At 36.3% G+C, this 22641-nt stretch overlaps 1 long non-coding RNA gene across 1 annotated transcript; it reads left to right on the forward strand.

Annotated features, from left to right (window-relative positions):
- Positions 1–1435: 1435 nt before the first annotated feature.
- Positions 1436–19664, forward strand: LOC118765750. Its single transcript, XR_005001622.1, has 3 exons — positions 1436–2586; positions 5687–5990; positions 18151–19664. It is a non-coding gene; the product is annotated as an uncharacterized LOC118765750 (long non-coding RNA).
- The last annotated feature ends 2977 nt before the right edge of the window (positions 19665–22641 follow it).

The following is a 22641-nucleotide window of genomic DNA, read 5'->3' on the forward strand; positions in this document are numbered from 1 at the left end:
TTTTAGAAAAAATACGTTTGATAACGTGGTTCTGGGTTTTCTGCACTTCGTAAAAAGACGGGATGGTAAAAGCTGATCAGCCTTTGATCATGTTCTGCTCGATCAGGTTGATCTTGGAGAAACAAAATAGTAAAAACATATGTGTGTATAAGTCGTACATAGTAATGAGAGCATGACTAGACAATAGATATTCAATAATCTAAATCGATCTTTACTGCTGTTTATATGGCTCTTCCATCGGAGCTGACCTAGGGTTCAATACAATACTAGTGAACTCGCAGCAAGGACAATGACCTGTATTTCGTTGTGACAGCGAAGTGGAGTGTATGTAAATCATGGTGAGAGATTCTACGAAAACGCCTATGACAATAAACTGCCAGCTCTGTCGTGGATTTCCGTTCACTTAACCCGTCAGTGTTCTGGATATAAAAGTCGGTGTGGTGTACTATAGTAAAAGGAATTAGTACAAACGAGTAGTTGTAACGTGGGCGCTACTTTGCTCTTTGCTTTTCCAGTAAAAGATGTCCCTGAGTATTATTTACCCGGAGTTTTATGGATATCACAGAGTTATTCCAGTGTGGCAATTATTTTTAGCTCTAAACCAGCCCGGATTCACAAAACCTGCAACAACTAAATGTAACAAACACACTGATCCAGGGCACCAGGTGTCTAATACTCTCGCTTTACTGGGGACAACAACAAGCTTTCTGAAGTGCAGTGGTTTTGTTGCATCGTGTGCAGTGAGCTCCATTTGGGCAAGCTGTGTTTTCTCTTGTCAGTATAACTGTTGCTGCTGTTTAGCCCCAGGTCAACCTTAATTTAACAGACCAGTGATCAAAGTTTTAATCGTCTATGTAGAGTTATTTTATCCAATGTGTTTTGTTTTTCTTACTTAAGAGAGAAGGGTGTGCTTTCATGGGGGATTTGGCTGCCTTTTCTAGAAGGTCGAGCGAACCACATTATACTTCTTCATAGGTTCCGCGGGGTGACCACAATCGAAGTAGACTGGACTAGCTCGGTTGGAGCACAACAGTTGCTGGTCCACTGCACTTATTAATGGTGAGACAAATGAGGTCACTGATGCGCTACTGTTGTTGTTGTTGTGTGTGTCTCTGAAGAAGTATAATGTGGTTCGCTCGACCTTCTAGAAAAGGCAGCCAAATCCCCCATGAACTGAGGGTGTTGGTTGTATTCTTAAGATAGTGTTGAATTAGTGTTCTGGAGCATTTAATTTGAGACAGTCAAACATATAATAACAAAGACTGTGTAGCGTGAAGCTTGTTGCAGAAACAAACGGTACCAATTGTCTTTATTTTTTTACATTGTAATTTATCTGCGTAGAACACGTGAAGATGCGGAATAAGCTCTTTCTGTTCTCTGTAGTATGTTGTGATTTTAGTAAGAAATTGAAGGCCCAGGAAGGACTGGATCCATTTTATTTTGCGACGTTGCCTAAATGCGGTGCCCGAATGCAATGATTTTGTGCTTTTGTACGTTTTGCTTTCTTTACCATCTTTTGTGTGCCGTGAAATGTAATTCCTCATATTTTGTTTTTCTAAGTGTGATAGATTTACAGCAGTCCACTTGTTTAGTGCGTTCAGTAAGGCTATTTATGAAAACCACAACAAGGCGCCTGTGGCGAGATATGAACCTGTCTCCACTTAGGTCTGTAGATCAACACTTTTAATACTGAAAGAAAAAAAAAAAGAGAAAACCAAAACCATTTATGCAGACGCATGTGGACTTGTTTGTATTTGATAATCAAGACAGAAAGAGAAGAGATAATTGCTTTTCACTTCCACGGCAACTGGTCTGACCTGCATAGTGCATACAGTGGAGTAGTAGCGAGAACACTAGCAACAGTTGTAGTAATGGTAGAGTAGGAGTGAGAACAGCAGCGACTGCTGTAGTAATTGTAATGGTAATGGTACTTTGGTAGTGAGAGGAACTGAAAGGAAGGAGAGGGAGGAGAAACGAGAATGAAAGACTAAACAAGAAATACTTCCAACTGACACCTGTCGGTTCGTTTGTAAACAACATTTTATAGTACTCATGACTTCAGCTAAACAAATTCTAAATATAGATCGATCTTCTTGTATATATGTATGTAGTTCCTCCATGTATAGTGACAAAATTATTGGCTCAGCCTTGACAAAGCAGGTTAACATTAATCAGGCACTCGTTTGAAATCGCTCCAAATTTAATTGCATTCCCAGTTGGGATTTGGCAGAGTTGGTGTTGGGTCCAGGGATTGTTTTCTTGTCCCTTTCCAGTAGAAAATAGCGGTACAAGTGACTTTGTGTTGTTATTTATATAAGGCCACGCTTTGCCATTTATGGCGAGCTTTTCCAACTCTTGACAATGTTTTTAACGTTGGGCATCAATCAACATTTTACTGTAAACCTTCGTGTCGACATTTCAAAGCTTATATCTTCTAATGCTTACAACCAAATATTTCGAACCTGTCTTGTCAAAAGTAAAACAACGTAATAAGGAATTAATTAATAAGGAAGTTGGATGCATTTATCAGAATTAATGTGGTGACCTTGTTTATTCCGACGATCGATTTCAGCAATTAAGCGTGGTGTAAGATAGGTGTTACCTATTTTGATATTATATTTCTCTGTAAAATTTGTTGTTTTTGTTAATGGATTAGGAAAATTTTAAAGTTTTTAGGAAAGTTATACTTGTTGATTAAATTACTAAATTACTTCTGGTATTTTTCATATTGAAGTTATTTGTATTAATTAAATTACTTTTCAACAAAATTAATTTTTTTTATAAATTGTATTTGATTTTAATGTTTTAAAACCAATTTGCAGAATAATTCAATATTTTGACCACAAAAGCGGAAAAGGCTTTTTATTTCAAAACGAGCCCTTATTAAAATGTCTAGTGTTCCTTTTTGTTATATAATTAATAAATGTGAAGCTAATTCATTAATTTATGAAATTATCTTTTCTTTAAAAGTCATTAACCGTTATCTCTAAGATGCTTGGACAAGGGTTTATGTTTCTAGCAGCTGATTATTCCTGATTGAACAGATCTATCATTAAAGATATTCCACATGCGGTGATTCTGTCATTTTTTTAGGAGTATATAGAACTGCATTATCAAATGTGCCATTTCCTCCTTTAAGACGGTCAATTTGGTTGCTAATTCTAGTAGCGTGAAGGACCACATAAGATACTCCCTCGTTGGCTCTTTGTACCAGAGAAAACGTGAAGTCAGAGGTTCATATCCTGTTACTGGCATGATGTGTCTGTGGTCAAGAACTTAACATAAGAGCTTCAGTCCATTCAATTCTACGTATATACCGTTGGGCAACAGCAAGCACTGTCTGCCATGTAGAAGATCTCTCCATCTTCGGCTTTAGTATTCCCCACCAATCTATTGATTTCTTCAATTAATGAGTGTATCTCCATTCTAAGATGGAACACAGCTTGTTTATGGTTTTACAGTTCTTCCTTTGATTGGCTATTCAGATGTAAATGTTTTGGTATCCGTTATATTTGCGCATTCACAAACCTCTGCTTTGCTCTCAATATATTTATTCCATTTTATTTTATAGAAATTACATTTTATTAAAATAGCGATGTATTTCACTGAGGATTGAATATAGAACATATACATTTTAAAAATAAATGTGGTTGCGGTCACGAAGGACATTTGAAAGGCAATCAAAATATTTGTAATTTTTGTAATATGAATCAAGGTTATGGATAATAATATAAAGAACCTATATATAAATAAATAAATAAGCCGAACACACACACATTTATTTATGTATCTATTGAAATTGTTTTATCAGAGGAGGTGTATAACTACAGTTTGGTACCCCCCGACTTCAGAATTTTTCAGATTAATATGTTTGAAATATGATTTCTTGATCTACGCTCTCGAAAATATATTATCCCAGAATGTCTTTAAAATGTCCATTTGAAAGAGTTATGAAGGAACTAAGTTTGAGGTGTGGGGAAGATTAAAAAAAAAAAATTCTATCCACATAATTGTAATCTAAGCTATCGAAAATTTACCTCTGCAAAATTCCATTTAAATATATGCATTTCTTAGAAAGCATATTTCTGAACCTAAGTTAAGGGGCATTAAACTGTAGTTATACCAGATGTGGAAAGTTAGCTGCCATGTCTTTTTACAGTGAAGATGTTACCCTCAGAGCAGATACCTGCGGTAAATGATTACAACAGAGGGGATTCTGATAAAAACATCCAAGAGCAAATGATGATTGTGGGTGGGTCAACAGATTAAGCTGACCACAAAAGAACAGAAATGGTCTCTGTAACAGGTTTCCATGCAGTTCTGTTCACAAGGCTTTGGTCAATACAAGACCGTTGTAGGAGATACTTGCCTGAGGTGCCTAGCATTGGTATCAAATTCGAAAAAAAAAAAAAACTGCTTAACCACACAATCAATCCTGGAATTGCCAGAGAAATTGTGGATAAGCTAAGGTATCTGATGCTAAAGTTTCAATTAAGGATATTTTCTTTTACATATCTAACCCCATCTCTAACCATCTGTCATTCTCCACTCACAGTCTTAACCCTACCCCTATCCACTGTTTATATTCTTTCTCCCTTAAACTCCCTCTTTTCTACCTTGAGAGTATTCTCTGGCACCCAGTCATCACCATCTTTATCTTCCTTCTAGTTACTCTCATCCACCTTCATATAATGTGAGGTTGTCTGGATCTTTTCGGTTTGAACGGCAGTTTTTAACATAATTTCTAGGTAACTAAAAAATTTTAAACTTCGTATACTGGTAGAATGTATTTATAAAAGATCTTTTCTCTTGGCTTTATTGAGAAAATTCTATAGTTTGTAAGATATTTGTTGTTTTTTTTCTTCATTTTCTGCAATTTCAACCAATCATTGACGTCTATTGAGGGGAAAACATTCTGTGCCGTATGAATATGTCCCTTGTTTAAGAAACAGATTGGGTTTATTTACATTTGTGAAGAAAAAAAGATACCCTTCCCCCCACCCGTAACCCTAACCCTAAAACAGATTGAAATGCAATAGATCGATACTAGGGTCATAATTATGGGTGACAATTTCATATGACTCTGCTAGAAAAAACTGCCGTTCAAACCGAAAAGATCCGGTAGTCTTATAATTTCTCTATAGCAAGATGCCTTTGTTTGTGCCTGTATCATACTTTAGCCTTCAACACCTGGCATAAACCCACTTCCCCCTCTCTCAAATACACTCCTACTCAGTCGAGAGGGCTTTTTACCTTTTCCTTTCATTCTTTTCTTTATCTTACAAGTTACCTGGCAACATTGCTAGTGCCATCGTCATGCAAACCACATCCCAGTAAGAACTATAAAGTAGTTGGTGTTTGGAAGGGTACCTGGTCATAGAAACCATGCCAAAGCTGACACTGGAGCTTGACCGAGCCCAGCAGTTCATTGGATCCTGTCAAATTGTCCAACTCATGACAGCATGGAAAATGAACATTGGATAACGATGTTGATGCTGGTGATCCGTCAGTTTTTAACAATAAAAATGTCGCTGTTAAAACAGCTCGTTTAAGTACTTTGTTCGCATCTTGCAGTGTTGTTCATTACTGTTTTTTTTTTAAACTTTGGTTACTGGCAATTATCCAAAATATTCATCAGTTCTTATTAACAACACACTATTAATCTATTATTGATATATTTTTACAGATTAACAAGGTTAATGTCAACTATAGAGAAAAAGGAAATATAAGCTGGATGGAAAATACCAGGACGCTTCATAGTGTGCAGTTGGCATTTTTAAAAAATAAAAAAAACTTACTGCAGTGTCTAAGTTAACATCACCATCTGATCGTTAGATGCTTTACTGCAAATGTTCAGACCAAATACCCTGTTACTTCTCTGGCAATCCTATTGCTGCAGAAATATCCTGCAGGTGTTCTAACTGAGCACCGGTTGCATCGTTCTCACCAGTCTGGGACCACCTGCAAGGATCACTGTCCGTCCTCACACGGTAGATAGAATCTTCAATACACGTCAAAACCTTACTAACACTCAAGCTCTTCTCCAGTTTACATGTTTATAATGTTTCACTATATTTTATATTTTATGCCATATATATATAAATATATACATATATTATTTTTATATGAATAATATCATCATCATCATCGTTTAACGTCCGTTTTCCGCGCTAGCACGGGTTGGACGGTTCGACCGGGGTCTGGGAAGCCAGGGGCTGCTCCAGGTTCCAGTCTGATCTGGCAAGTTTCTATGGCTGGATGCCCTTCCTAACGCCAACCACTCTGCGAGTGTAGTGGGTGCTTTTTACGTTATATATATATATGCTTGCAACCGTCCAACCCATGCTAGCATAGAAAATGGACGTTAAACGATGATGATATATATATAATACAAATAAGAAAATGGAGAAACAATTTAGTTGGTTCATCAGCTTTCGGATATTAGAATGTTGACTTATTTATTCATTTAAAAAAAATGAGAACCTTAATAGCATACTTATAGACATTATAATTCAATACATATAAGATGAACCAACTAAATTGTTTCTCCATTTCCTTATTTTTATTATAAATTAATGGTGAAATATTTCTTTACTTTCACCCATTTAATACAATAAGTAAGTTAATTGCATTGCAATTAAAAACACTTGTGTATTAATAATTTGGGTATTATACCAACAGTATATTGGATAAGTATTATCCCTTAGTGGGTTGGATCCACAACCCCTAACTTACTTGGTATATATATATATATATATATAAATATCGTGTACATTAGAACACATTAAGAGGCTTCCAAATAGGAAAGCCTTGTGCTAGAAAGAGCAGTAGAAAACTCAAACCACTAATTATGGATAAATTCTCAAAAGGATTGAAAATTAAAAACGTTTACCATCTATTTGAAATCTGAAGGCTCCCTACTGATGAAAATTAGCCTCAGTAAATATTTTTTTACTGGAATTAGTTAGAAACCATGGTCTAGGAACTAAATTAGATGGTAAACGTTTTTAATTTTCAATCCTTTTGAGAATTTACAAATGAATAATATAAAATATTCATAGCTAAGGAGAGTATTCATATAGTAAGTAATAGGATTGAGGAGCAATCAGTATTCCTTGGAGACCTTAAAACAGGGTTTCCCAACCTATTTTACCCCAGGCCCCACTATAATTTCCCAGAAAAATGTATGCTCCACTGGTGGTTGGATAAAAACAACTTTATTTTTAATATTCTATCACAATTATTTAATACAAAATAATCTACCAGTAACTCTTTTATTAAATACCGAGTATTGACTTCACATAATTAATATAATGAAATTATTGTATACAGTGCTCAGGTGCACCACAACCTGTCAGAAAGTGCATATAAAGTATATGCAGTAATGTAAAAATGTCTGGGAAGCGAACAGTGTAGGAGTCAGATACATGCTTGCATGTGTATGGAGGGGAGAAAATCAGGTGTAGTGTTGGCGAATCTCAGAAAGCATGGAATTCCTTAGAGAACTATCCACACTAGGGCATTAGAACAGCCCTATACTGTAGTAAACAGTCTTCATACAGTATTCTTTGGCTGGAGGGACTGGTTTGGTCAGGCTGAGTATAGGTGTAGCATGTTTGCTGTGAAAAAAAGATTTTTACAAATCCATTCCCACTAAAAAAAAAAGCAAAGAAAATATTTTGGATCTCACTTGGTTCTGGACCCAGGTCAACCAAAGCCTTGAGTGTGGATTTGGTAGATAGAAACAGAAAGAAGTCTGCTATGTTCATGTATACATCTATATATATATATGTGTGTGTATGTCTTAGTGTTTGTCTTCCTCTTGACAACCAGTATTTAGTAGTTAGGTCAAAAGTTCTATAGAATTAGTACCAGGCTTAAAAATAAGTACTGAGGTCTAATTTGTTTGGCTCAAACCCTTCAAAGCAGTGCCCCATCATAGCAGCAGTCCAATGACCGAAACAAGTAAAAGATGAAAGTATTTGACATTAGTTACATAATAACATATGTATTGTGATCCCTGTTAGTCATGGCAACTAGAGATATCATGTGATAAATGTGCAATGAGACTAACTCAAAACTAATAAATTATTTACTTTCCTAGTAAAAAAAAAGTGCAGGACAAGAACCAAGGGAGATAACAGATGTTGAAAGATGTACTTTTTAATGGAGAATGACAAACGAATAAATTTGTGTGTGTGAATGTAAGGATACCCTTCCCCGCCAAAAAGATAATAAAAAAAACAACAAAGATTTAAATTGTGAATCGGTGACAATCCTCCACTTTTTTTTTTCACCACCGGCTTTTTTTTTTTAAAGTTATTTGCAAATCCTCATATGCATGAACAAACACATTCATGCCTTATGTGAAATACGACTAAGTCCGAAATTAATTGTCCAACTGAATAACTTCTAGTAGGACATAAAAACGTGGTTATTGGTGGAGCCACATTGTTAAGAACTGATTCTCTACATCGGTATGTGTACAAGTATTTATGTATAAACACACAAACATACACACACACACACACACACACACGTGTGGTGCATGCACATATATATCCATACATGTTATATTTGTGTGTGTGTGTATATATATATATATATATATATATATGCACACATGTACATATATATACATATAGATTTATATGTGTGGGCATCTAGCTGTAGAAACTCTGCCAGATCAAGATTGGAGTCAGGTGCAGCCATCTGGTTCGCCAGTCCTCAGTCAAATCGTCCAACCCATGCTAGCATGGAAAGCGGATATTAAACGATGATGATTATATATATATATATATATATATATATAGCACTGAGAAGGAGGAACTGTCATCAGACATTATATATATATATAATTATTTGCAGGATTCAATTGATTTGAGGTATTTTAATAAGGACACTAAGGGTTGAGAATAGAATATCCATGTATCAACAATACATATGGACACTCACACATATATATATATAGATACTGCAATCCCTCGCCATATTGCGGTTCACCTATCGCAGTTTATTATTTAGGCTTACATCGATTCCTCTATAGAGTTGTTTTTGCATTTATAATAAAATAAATACATATGAGTTATAAAAATAATTTTAAAAATATACAGTACTGTTTCTACTTCATGGACTTTCACCTATTATGAGGGGTTTTGAAACGTAACACCCGCCATAGTCGAAGGATTATTGTATACAAACTTGTCCTCTGGTATGCACATGAACATGAACAAATCAATATATTCATCAAAATAAACATGTATATTTAAAATCACATACAGATGATTGTCACCGAGGTGAGGGAGTCAAAAGAATATATTCGTTATCAGGCAAATGTTAAATTTTGGATTTGAAATTTTTTATTCACCTGAAGAAAAGGTTTTTTTTCTTGATTTGGTCATCAATAAAAAGTGCATCTGAAACGGTTGTAATGGACATCAGCCCATTTTTGTTCCTATATATATATATAATATATATATATATATATATATATATACATATATATATAATGGAGAAATTGTACAAAATGTATAAATGGATGATAAAGCACCGGCAGTTTTGATTACCTGTTGTTATCTGTAGATTTACTGCAGAAACATTGGAGATGGAATGTGTAATAGACTTTATTGGGTACAACACATGTTTCGACCCATTTTGGGTCTCTTCAGAGACGGCTTATGTACCGATATATGTCCACCAAATTTGAGAATATACATATATATATATATATATAATGCGTATATACACACACATATGTAAAAGAAGGAAAATAGAAAATGGAGTTTGGGAAGTTAATAATTGTTTATTATTAACAGCCAATTAATCATCATCCCTTACAGCTGTTTCAATTAATCCTCAGTAAATATTAAATCTTTATAACCTGAGCATAAACAATATGAGAGATCACCATGTGGATCCCTTGTATGCTAAAAATAGATGTCAAACCGTCCTACCACTAAATCTGTGTCCTTAACTTAGTAAGGCGCTAAATGTTTGCAAGCTAGACAATCGTTCGTCATTTAACGTCCGCTTTCCATGCTAGCATGGGTTGGACAAATGACTGAGGGCTCGCGAACCAGGCTGCACCAGGCTAACAGAAATAAACACAGCACTTAATTCCATATCTTAAGGTTTCGACATGAACAATTCAGTAATTATCTGTATTGGTAAAAAAGTTCATAGTAGTTTTTTAAGTAAAAGTCATCAGTAATATTTAGATAGTTGTGCATACCTTTACTTTACCACATATTCCCTATTTTGTTCCACTACCTTTTGCCATCTTGAGGTGGTTTCATGATCCTATCCTCCCAGAACATGGCATCTTTGTGGGCCATGAACTGGTCTAAGTGGTTTTACACCCTTTTAAAGAATCAAAGTTCTCCCATTAACCCTTTCGTTACCAACCCAGCTGAAACTACCTCTGGCTCTGTAGTACAAATGTCTATTTTTCATAAATTTTGAATTAAAATTTCCACCAAACCTTAGTCACAATTTATGTTCCTGACACTAGCTTAATGATAACTAAGTTATTTTACAAAATTCTTTGTTATATTTAAAGTAATTGAAAGAAACACAGAGCATCTCAAAATAAATACGGTAATGAATGGGTTAGGAGAATTTTGCAGGGATCAGAATAAATGATAATGGGTAGGGTAGGACATCCCACCAAGCTGCCCTAATTTCTGCTGGCTCTGCAGAGAAACGGGCAGTCTAGTGTTGCGGTAAGACAACACCCTTTTGGTTGGCCAATTTTGGATGTTTTACATCAATTGCCCCCTTTAATCGGTCTAACTGGGAACAATAATAGTCTGAATTTAACATCTGATTGCATGAAAGTAGCTCATAATACACATCACCCTTCCAAACCTACCAGATAGAGAGCATCACTTTCTTTGGATACAGACCAGCTTTTGTAGAGATTGAAGGCAGTTCATCTTGTTTTGCTCAGGACCATTTTTGTTTTATTTTATTGTAAATAATTTATTTCTTATTACACGTGATCATTCTTTTCAAAAATGGATAATTTTTGTTTCGTCTGAGCAGAGAATTGCTCTATTAAGCTTTTCTCCATTAAGTTATGAAGCACCCAAACATCATAGCAATTCATGTAACCAAGTGTTTTTAAATGCTTTGTAATGCTCACATGGGCTGCTGTAGAAGGAGTGAATAGGTCTGTTCTAAAAGAATTCTTAATTACCTTAGCAACCAGCTATATATCTCTCCCCACCATTCCGTCTCTCTCATGAAGTATTTTGTCATAAATATTAGATTTTTTTGGTTTTTCACAGCAAAAGTGATTTATTCCACTTTTGAAAATTATGCTTCCACTTAACATACAAATGAGGGAGAAACACTAGAAAAATTTAACTTCTTTCGTCATATTTTGTTTACAAAGAAAATTTTATCCTATATAATCCCTCTCTGACCTCCGCTCCAGTATCCTTGCTTGACCTTATTTGCTGCTACTGCACTGATCTCTGTTTTTAGATGTTGATGATCTCATATCAGTGTCACTCAGAGTCATCTTACCTACTTATCTCTCCTCATTTTACGATTCATATTGTGCCCAACCCTATCCATCCCTGACTCTGCACTAACCACTTCCATACTCCTTCCATTCCAGAGAGTCAGTCCTCTGGAATTCCTTACTTGTCTATATTCTTGTTTAGCCTATTGTCCATTCTGATTGAATAGATCCATAGTCAAAGAAAGGCATTGTAGCCATGACCATCTCATCTTTTCTGTCATATTTCTAGAAGTATATTCTCTGCCCTTCCCATGTTAAGATAGTAAGGAACGGCTGAGAAATTCCCTCATTGGTTTGTCTCTGCACATGTTTTTCCAGCAACCCTTAGCTTGCACTGCCTTGTAGATTTCACTGGTCTTGGAGGACCAAAGATGACCATAGGTACCTTTCCCTTCCTCTGGATCAAAGCATTAAAGTACAAATAAGTTTCTACATGGTAGTTTGACTTGCTAGAAATAGTAGCCAAATCACTCTCAAATCACACTCTACCACTTTCTTAGAAAAGGACATTATGAATAATGTTGTCTTGGGTTCTTTATATATCAGAATAGACAGAATGTCATAGATGGAACACCTTTGAACAGAGTTGACCTGGTGTTAGACACTAACATTAAAATAATATATATATATGTGTGTGTGTGTGTGTTTACAGACAAACCTGTTGAGCGGAAATTAGTGTTGGATCACTGGAATTCTGTAAATATTTGTAATTTGATGTGTCTCTGGATAGATCACTTTATTTACTTTACCCCATTCAGCTTTTGAGGAACGGATAGCAGAATTTGTGCAAAAATTAACTGTGATAGATTGGCCCCTTATTCAGTACAAAATGGTTTCTAATTTGCCGAGTTAAACTATAGGAACCAGAATTAAGAACTGTTTCTTTTTATGACATTCTGTTCTGTTTTGGCTCACCTGGCTGGTTACCTTGCTTCTATGGTATATATGTGGTTAAGATCGCAGCATTCTTCCTGAACTGCATGCTGGTCTGTTGCAGGGTTACCCATTTACAGCCGAGTGAACTGGAGTAATGTGAAATGAAGTGTTTTGTTCATGAACATATTGCACTGCCCAGTCTGGGAATTGAAACCATGATCTGATGACCATGAGTGCAACACCCTAATCACTAGGCCTTGTGCATTCACTTTCTCTTGGATTATCCACTTTTAATGGGGTTCACTTTTGTGTTTCATAGGCAGTAGTACAGGACGTTACTGATGTGATTGGGTAGGGTTTACTAACCAGTGTCTCGCTTCACTTGTTAGCAGAGCCCCACAATTGGGTGGATTTAGGCTCTACTGTACCATACTCACCTGTTACATGCTGGTACAGATCATAGTCAATTAAACTGCTCCCAATATTTGACTGATCCTTTCTTTCACCTTAGAAGGACAAAATGCTAAATCGCTGGCCATGGCTCTTAATACTTTAAATTCTGAACTGTTAAGATTCAAAACAAATACTGCAAGGCATTTTGTCCAGTACTCTAACATTTCTGCCAGTACACCGTCCAAGAACTAAGAACTGCTGAAGTTTATGAGAAAATGAAGTACCAATATATGAAGGCGGCAAGCTGATGGAGTCATTCCTACACTGAGAAAAATGCTTAGCAGCATTTCTTCTGATTTTATATTCTGAGTTCAAATACTGCCAGGGTTTAACTTTGCCTTTCATCCTTTTGGAATCAATAAAATAAGTACCAGTCAAGAACTGGGGTCAATGTAATCGACTCACATTTCCCCCAAAATTGCTGGCCATGTACCAAAGTTTGAAACCAATGCAGGTATTAATATAGGTATTGTCTTAAGGCAGCGAGCTGGTAGAAACATTAGCATGCCAGGCAAAATGCTTAGAAGTATTCCATCTGTCTTTACATTCTGAGTTCAAATTTTGCCGAGGTTGACTTTGCCTTTCATCCTTTCGGGGGTCGATAAATTAAGTACCAGTTGTGTACTGGGGTCGATCTAATCGACTGGCCTTCTCTCCCAAAATTTTGGGCCTCATGCCCAGAGTAGAAAAGAATATGGGTATTGTCTCGCTCCAGGCCCAGTCTGATCAATTAAACCCTTAATCAAAGGTGTTCAAGCAAAAATAACCCAATACTTCTATCTTTTACTTGTTTCAGTCATTTGTCTGTGGCCATGCTGGGGCACTGCCTTGAGGAATATTTAGTCAAACGAATCGACCCCTGTACTTATCTTTTAAGCTTGGTATTTATTCTATCATCTCTTTTGCTGAACTGCTAAGTTACAGGGACAAAAACACAACAATACTGGTTGTCAGATGGGGAACAAACACAGACACTAAGACACATATCAGTACAATGGGCTTCTTTCAGTTTCCACCTACCAAGTCCACTCACAAGGATTTTGTTCAGCCTGAGACTATAGTAGAAGAGACTTACCCAAGATGCCACACAGTGGGACTGAACTTGAAACCATGTGGTTGGGGAGCAAACTTCTTACCACACAGCCACACCTTTGCCTATTTTGGATATTATTTTTCAAAACAGCAGGGTATCATTTGAGGGAGATTTAGTTGCTATTTCTAACAAGCTGAGAAACCACATAGTTAACTGAACTATTAATGTAATAATTAACATCAAAATCAAATGCACCCTTTTAAAGCCTAGCAGGCTCATGGGCCTGGTTTCTATAGCGTATGTGTTCCCCAGCTGGACGGGACGCCAGTCCATTGCAGCGTTACTCATTTTTGCCAGCTGAGTGGACTGGAGCAACGTGAAATGAAGTGTTTTGCTCAAGAACACAACGCATCGCCTGGTCCAGGAATCGAAACCACAATCTTATGATCATGATGCTGACACCCTAACCACTAATCCACGTACCTCCACAATAATTAACACAGATATAACTATAGTAGCTGTTGTTGTTTAGCCTTAAGTCAGTTCTGATTGAGAAAATCAATGACTAAATGCATTCCTGTTGTGAATTTTCTGTATCTGTGACTCCATTGTCCCAGTTTCTTTTCTTTGACAATAAAGTGTGATTTGAAGGGGATTTGGCTTCTATTTCTAGCAAGTTAAATGACTTCATAGAGATTTTCTCATTGTGATTAATAACAGTAGTTGAACAGCTGCACTGAGGTTCTCACATAGACTCGAGGTATTAACATAGTTTTTAACAGAGGTATTAATTTAGTGATTAGTTAAGGTATTAATGTACTAATTAGTAAAAGTATTAACATAGTGAGTAATATAGGTGTTAATACAATGTGGTGGTTTTTAATTTTCTTGAGGTGTTCATGCCTTGACGCAAAAAAAAAAAGCATCTGTATTTTTGGTGAAGGACTCTCTGGAGTAATGTTACTTGACTGTGAGGGTGGCTTGAAGATCAGGGTGCTTCTCCAGGTCAAGCAACTTTGGTGCTATGGACATGTGGTTAGAATGTTGCAGGAAAGAATTACAAGACGGATTCTTCAAGCTGAGCCAACTGGCAGAAAATTTAAAGGTAGACAAAGAATGAAATGGCTGGATAATATCCATTGTCTTAGTTGGTCATGCAAGGGAATCCAGCTGAAAAGTGTCATGACATTTACTTCTGATTGGACCCTACAGAGGAGGTGTCTGAGTAGTTTTTAAGTAAAAGTCATCAGTAATATTTAGATAGTTGTCAAAAGGGCAGGGAATGTAATTCTAGAAATATGACATAAAAGATGAGATGATCATGGCTACAATGCCTTTCTTTGACTATGGATCTATTCAATCAGAATGGACAATAGGCTAAACAAGAATATAGACAAGAAATTCCAGAGGACTGACTCTCTGGAATGGAAGGAGTATGGAAGTGGTTAGTGCAGAGTCAGGGATGGATAGGGTTGGGCACAATATGAATCGTAAAATGAGGAGAGATAAGTAGGTAAGATGACTCTGAGTGACACCGATATGAGATCATCAACATCCAAAAACAGAGATCAGTGCAGTAGCAGCAAATAAGGTCAAGCAAGGATACTGGAGCGGAGGTCAGAGAGGGATTATATAGGATAAAATTTTCTTTGTAAACAAAATATGACGAAAGAAGTTAAATTTTTCTAGTGTTTCTCCCTCATTTGTATGTTAAGTGGAAGCATAATTTTCAAAAGTGGAATAAATCACTTTTGCTGTGAAAAACCAAAAATCTAACATGGAGTATTTCTATCTCCATGATCCTCCCAGAAATAGCAGAGAAAATGCATGGAAATAACATCAACCAGGATGAGATTCAATTTGCCAAGAAGTTACCTTTAATCTACAGCATGTTCCCAGAACAGGGATGATATTTCAAGAAGTATACGTTAAAAATTGAAAGTAAACAAAAAGTATGTGTGCTTTATTATACATGTAAGGAGAAGAAATAGAAATTAAATGGTAAAGCAAATGCTAGCATAGTTGATGTAGTAAAACAAGAAATTTATTTAATTAAAATAGCCTTAACCCTTTCGTTACCAACCCGGCTGAAACCATCTCTGGCTCTGAGTACAAATGTTTTATTTTCATAAGTTTTGAATTAAAATCTTCCACCAAACCTTAGTCACAGTTTACGTTCCTAACACTAGCTGACTGATAACTAAGTTATTTTACTAAATTCTTTGCTATATTTAAAGTAATTGAATGAACCACAGAACATCTCGAAATGAATACAGTAACGAAAGGGTTAAATCTTCTAAGTCTATGTTTCTCAAACTGAGAACTAGTCCAACCCCATAAAAAAAAATAAAATAGAATTTTTTCCCTTTATCCCTCTTTATTAACAAGAAGACAAAAAAATATTGCCTCCATATATATATTTCTTCTTCCTTTGCCATGGTTTAGGACAAGTTTAAAACCATGGTGATTTTATTAAAGATGGTAATTTGCTCCCCTCTCATTCTTCCCTATGCCAACACTACATCAGAAACATTGATCTCTAAATGATAATTTTATTATTAGGTCATTCCACCAATGATAAACACAAACACTGGTTCTATTTCACTTCTTTATTTCTCAGCTGGTTTACTGTTTGCTTGTTTAATCAATCGTTCAGTCAATCAACCAGTCAGGTTTGTCAAAGTCCTTCATTCAAGATCTCATCAATAACATACCTTTCCTACTCTAAGTTTGATTTTATAATAAATAATAATGAAATTATTGTATACAGTGCTCAGGTGCACCACAACTTGTCAAAAGTGCGTATAAAGCATATGCAGTAATGTACAAATGTCTGGGAAGTGAACAGTGTATGAGTCAGATACATGCTTGCATATGTATGGAGGGGAGAAAATCAGGTGTAGTGTTGACGAATCTCAGGAAGCATGGAAGTTTTGAAGGATGCAGTGCTCCGACAACTAACAACTGATGCCGGCAGTTTGTTCCATGCTTCAACAACTCTTAGCGTGAAAAAATGTTTCCGAAAGTCATGGGAGCTGTCTCCTAGTGTAGTCAAATAGAACCAATTCATGTGTTTATTATTTTCATAATGATCTTCCTGAGATAAAACAAAGTGCGTCTACACATCAAGAATCTTGCAAGACAAATACAAAACGATATATTCTGAATGATTAATTCTGGCGAAAATAAATAAATTTTTTAAAAAGGCAAGGGAGACAACACCGAAATTTTAATTCAAAGTGGAAGGTAGTGAGAAGTTCTTATGGTCTATAATGGTAATAACCCCAGACATGTTTCAGTTTTGTCACTATTTTACAAATTTTGTTGATTTTCTCTATGCAGGTAAATATGTGAAAAATTGCCTGGTTGTTGTTATTTTTTTTCTTTACAATAATATGAGTTTATTGGAAATTTTGATAATTTTAATAATTACATATATAACACGAATGTATGTGATACATATATAATACAACACCATATTAAAATACAAATACAAAACCAAAGAAAACACAATCAATTGTTAGTTGTCGGAGCACTGCATCCTTCAAAACTTCCATGCTTTCTGAGATTCGCCAACACTACACCTGATTTTCTTCCCTCCATACACACACAAGCATGTATCTGACTTGTACACTGTTCGCTTTCCAGACATTTGTACATTACTGCATATACTTTATGCGCACTTTCTGACAAGTTGTGGTGCACCTGAGCACTGTATACAATAATTTCATTATTATTATTATTATTATTATAAAAAAAGTTAACAAAATAGCTCAGGAGAATAGAATTTTTAATGTTCTAAAATAACGGCTGTGACTAAGCAAACATCTTTTATTTATTCCTGTTATAGGCACAAGGCATACAATCTTTAGGATGTGGCTAGTTAAAAACATGGACTCCAGTTCTCAACTGGTACAAGACCAACATCTTCATGGAAAGTGGAATGTCGATTACAACAACCCTGGTGTTCAATTTTATCAACTCCAAAAGGATCAAAGTCAACCTCTGTGGCATTTTAACTTAGAATGTAAATCCAAAAGAAATTCCACTTAGTATTTTGTTCAGTGTGCTAATGATCTTGCCAGCTTGTTGCCTTTTGCTAAATAAATATTAATTCTAGTAATTACAGCATGGAAGACACTGCATCTTGGTTGCAATGGAACTGTGTCTGGGAATGGATTACAGATATTGCAGCGAAAATTTTGACACCAGATAATAAAGGGATTAAGTGGTTTTAAGTCTTTTTTTTTTTGCATTTCAGTGTTGCTAGTATGTGTCTACGATGCTGGAAATTGCTTTAGTTTCAACACCTTGTTTCAGAAAAAATCATTTGCCAGCCCAGATAAATATATCACTGAAATTCCAGTAGCTTCATCCAGGCTTCCAAAATCCTGAGAAACACTGTTCCCTCTTACCTTAAGAAGATAACAACCATGCGACAACTTTGCTTTATGAAAAGCTAAAATTGCTTTGGAACTCTGTCAGTGAGGAGGTTGCAGGTAATGTGACAAAGATTTTGACATCAAAGAAAGCACCCATGCTGGTGCTTCATAAAGAGCATCCAGTACACTCTGTAAAGTGGTTAGTGTTAAGAAGGACTTCGAGTCAGAAACTGTGCTAAAACTGGTGCAGCCCCTGGCCTTGCCAGTTCCTGTCAAATCATCCACCCAATGCCAGTAAGGAAAACAGATGTTTGATGATGATGGTGACGATGATGACAGAGACGACAATGATGAATAAATGTTTAAGTGAAGTTAACAGTTTTTGTGCATTTTTAAATGGCTGATATGTGTCTTCCTTTCTGTAAATGTTTCAATTTCAGCACCTGGCCTCAAATTAACTTCCTTGCTTATCTTGGAAGTTAGGGATTTTGTGAATCTGGAATGGAACCAGGTGTAACCACTTAAACCAGTTCACCATTTCCATGCATGAAGGAACATTGAGGATGACGACGATGGTGATGGGAGTAGTGTTTGTATAAATGATGATTGAAGGATCATCTTTGGAAATAATATTGTCAATTCTTCCTTTCAGCATAGCTAAAAATTTGTCTGTACTTGCTCTTGTTTGTCTTGGCTTTGACTTGATTTTACTCTGAATTTAGTGAACAAAATTAAAAAGGAAGACTACAAATGACAAGGCAATGAGATAATTTCTATATGCCAGGAATGGCAACTGAGTTCCCCATTAAAACCACACTTTAGTCTTTAAAAATGGATACATTAGATAATTAGTTCTGGGTTCTTAAAAAATACTTGATGGTCTTGGCTTGAAAACCCTTGATTCTAGGTTCACTCAGTCTGAGTTCACCCGGTGCTAAACAACAACATGATTCAGTGGATATTATGTTAGTGAGTCAGTTAAAAAAGTTTCAAACTAGTTATTAAGTTACTGAGGTTGCGTTGTGCCTTAACCCTTTCGTCACCAACCCGGCAGAAACCAGCCCTGGCTCCGAGTACAAATGTCTTGTTTTCATATGTTTTGAATTAAAATCTTCCACCAAACCTTAATCACAATTAATGTTCCTGACACTTGCTAAATGATAACTAAATCATTTTACTAAATTCCTTGTTATATTTAAAATAATTGAAAGAAACACAGAACATCTCAAAATAAATTCAGTAACGAAAGGGTTAAATAAGAAGCTAAACTGCTCTGCCTCGTTTATGTGACAGCATTCAGGTAAGAAAGAAAGATAAAATGTGAGAGTTGGTTGAACATTTCAAAAGTAGCATCATTGTCCACAACATTGGGATCAAATTCCATCTTACAAAAGAGGTGAAAGAAAAAAATTGTAAATTTTTGTTTTAATTAGATTTAATAAATTATTTTGCAACTAATCCTACTTCTATATCTTATTCCATTCTTATATTATTTATTTGTTTCTTAAAAACTTATTCACTGTTCACTTCCTGTGTATATTTTGTGTACTGTTTATGGAGTTTTGGTGACATTTTCTGATGAATTGTACTGCACCTGAGCACTGTATACAATAAGTTCATTATTATATTATTTTAGTATGTATTTATTTTATTTTTAAGAATCATATTTGATGACTGGCATCTGTGCTAGTGGGGTGCAAAGAGCACCATACGAGTGTGATCGTTGACAGAACAGCTAACCAGCTTCCGTGCCAGTGGCACATAAAAAGCACCATTTGAGTGTGATCGTTACCAGCATCGCCTTACTGGCACTTGTGCCCATGCTAGTAGGGTGCCCATGCTACTAGGGTGCTAAGAGCACCATCCAAGCGTGATCGTTGCCAGAGCGGCTAACTGGCTTCCATGCCGGTGGCACGTAAAAGGCACCATTCGAGTGTGATCATTACCAGCGTTGCCTTACTGGCACCTGAGCTGGTGGCATGTGTAAAAAGATTTGAGCGAGGTCATTGCCAGTACCGCCTAACTGGCCCCCGTGCTGGTAGCACGTAAAAAGCACCCACTACACTCTTGGAGTGGTTGACGTTAGGAAGGGCGTCCAGCTGTAGACATTCTGCCAGATCAAGATTGGAGCCTGGTGCAGCCATCTGGTTCACCAGCCCTCAGTCAAAATCGTCCAACCCATGCTAACATGGAAAGTGGTAAAAATATGCTTAATGATTAGAAGTTTGTTTTTAAAATAATCTGAAGTGTATATGTAGATTTCTTTTTATATAGAGCACCATCATTTTATTACATGTATAACATCATCATCATCATCATCGTTTAACGTCCGTTCTCCATGCTAGCATGGGTTGGACGGTTCGACCGGAGATCTGGGAAGCCAGAAGGCTGCACCAGGCTCCGGTCTTATCTGGCAATGTTTCTACAGCTGGATGCCCTTCCTAACGCCAACTACTCCGTGAGTGTAGTGGGTGCTTTTTACGTGCCACCTGCACTGGAGCCAGGCGAGGCTGGCATCGGCCACGGTCGGATTGGTGCATTTTATGTGTCACCTGCACAGGAGCCAGTCGAGGCGGCACTAGCTTCGGCCACGACTCGGATGATGTTTTTTATGTGCCACCGACACGGCATTGGCCACGATTCGGATATATGTATATAATACATATATAATACAAAACCAGATTAAAATCCAAATCCAAACCTGAAGAAAACACCAACATGAGTGAAGGAAAAGAAGAAATGAAGAAAAAGAGGAAGAAAGAAAGAAAAAGACCAATTCAAGAACAAGTGCTTCAGTTGATTGCACACCACAAGATTCAACAAAATTAGTGAAGCAAGCCAACATGCTCGTGGCATTACCACGGACAGTGATGCGGCTAAGGCATTGGAACTGTTAAGCACCCTCATGGGCATCACCTGACACCTCGGTAAGGTGAGCTGCCAATGATGACAAGAACTTTGCTGTTAATGGCCCAACTCCTCTAAACATCTCTAACACCAGAGGTTGGAAGAAATGGTTCACTGACAAGTCCCTATACTTAAGGATTTTGTTCTGTTCAGCTACAGAAGCAGTGAAAATTCATATTCATTAATGACCAATACTATTTCTCTTTGGGCCTCTTTATGTTTTGATTTTAAATATTTCTGCAGTTAATTTCACTTTTTATCCTTCAGACTCAATTAAATGAAGTACCAGTCAAGAACTGAGGTCAATTTTAATCTTCTGTCATAATTTAGTTCTCATTTTTTGATGCACCATGGCAACAGTTCCCAAATTTATTTTGATGCAAAACCCATATATGTTCTTCAAAAATATCACTGAACCCACGTACATCACTGCCATTGAAATACTACTACTACTACTACTACTACTACTACTACTACTACTACTCAAATTTTAGTAAGATAGTAAATGAAAGCAGAGAGAAAATTTGTTCATATAACAATCAAATCCTACTAATAATTCTTTTTAAATTTAGCACAAGGCCAGCAATTTTGATGGGGTAGTCAATCACATCAACTGCTGTTGAACTGGTACTTATTTTATCAACCCCAAACAGATTGAAACAAAGTCGACTTCAGCAGCATTTGAACTCAGAATGTAACATAGCAGAATAAATACTGCTTAGCACTTTTGTCTGGTGCAGTAATGATTCTGCCAGTTCACCAACTTCATGATGATGATGATAATAATATTATAATATATATATATATCACCGTGATCAACCAGGCTATCAGATGTTGCTACACATCGCTGGTCACAATGCGCTTCGCATTGTTTTAGCCTTCAAGTGATCCCACCCCGCTGGCTAAGCAAGCAGGCCAACAAAAGAAAGAGCGAAAGAAAGTTGTTGTGAAAGAGTACAGTAGGGATTGCCACCACCCCCTGCCAGAGCCTCATGGAGCTTTAGGTGTTTTCGCTCAATAAACACTCACAACGATCCTACAACTGCGAGTCCGCTGCCCTAACCACTGGGCCATTGTGCCTCCACACACACACACACACACACACACACACATAATATATATATAGTAGACAAGTAAGATAGGGGTTATGGGTGTAACCCACTATGGGATAGCATTTATCCAATATACTGTTGGTAAAGTACCCAGATTCTTAATACATAAATGTTTTTAATTGCAAAGCAATTAACTCATTTATTGTATTAAACGGGTGAAGGTAAAGAAATATTTTTATCGTAAATTTATAATAAGAATAAGAAAATGGAGAAACCAATTTGGTTTGTTCATCAACTTTCGGATATTATAATGTTGGATTAATTATTCATTTAACAAAATGAGAACATCAAAAGCATACAAATATATCTTATAATTCAGTACATGTAAGATATAAGATAAGAATATATATA

This window comes from Octopus sinensis, linkage group LG13 (genome assembly GCF_006345805.1).
Source record: "Octopus sinensis linkage group LG13, ASM634580v1, whole genome shotgun sequence".
NCBI lineage: Eukaryota > Metazoa > Mollusca > Cephalopoda > Octopoda > Octopodidae > Octopus > Octopus sinensis.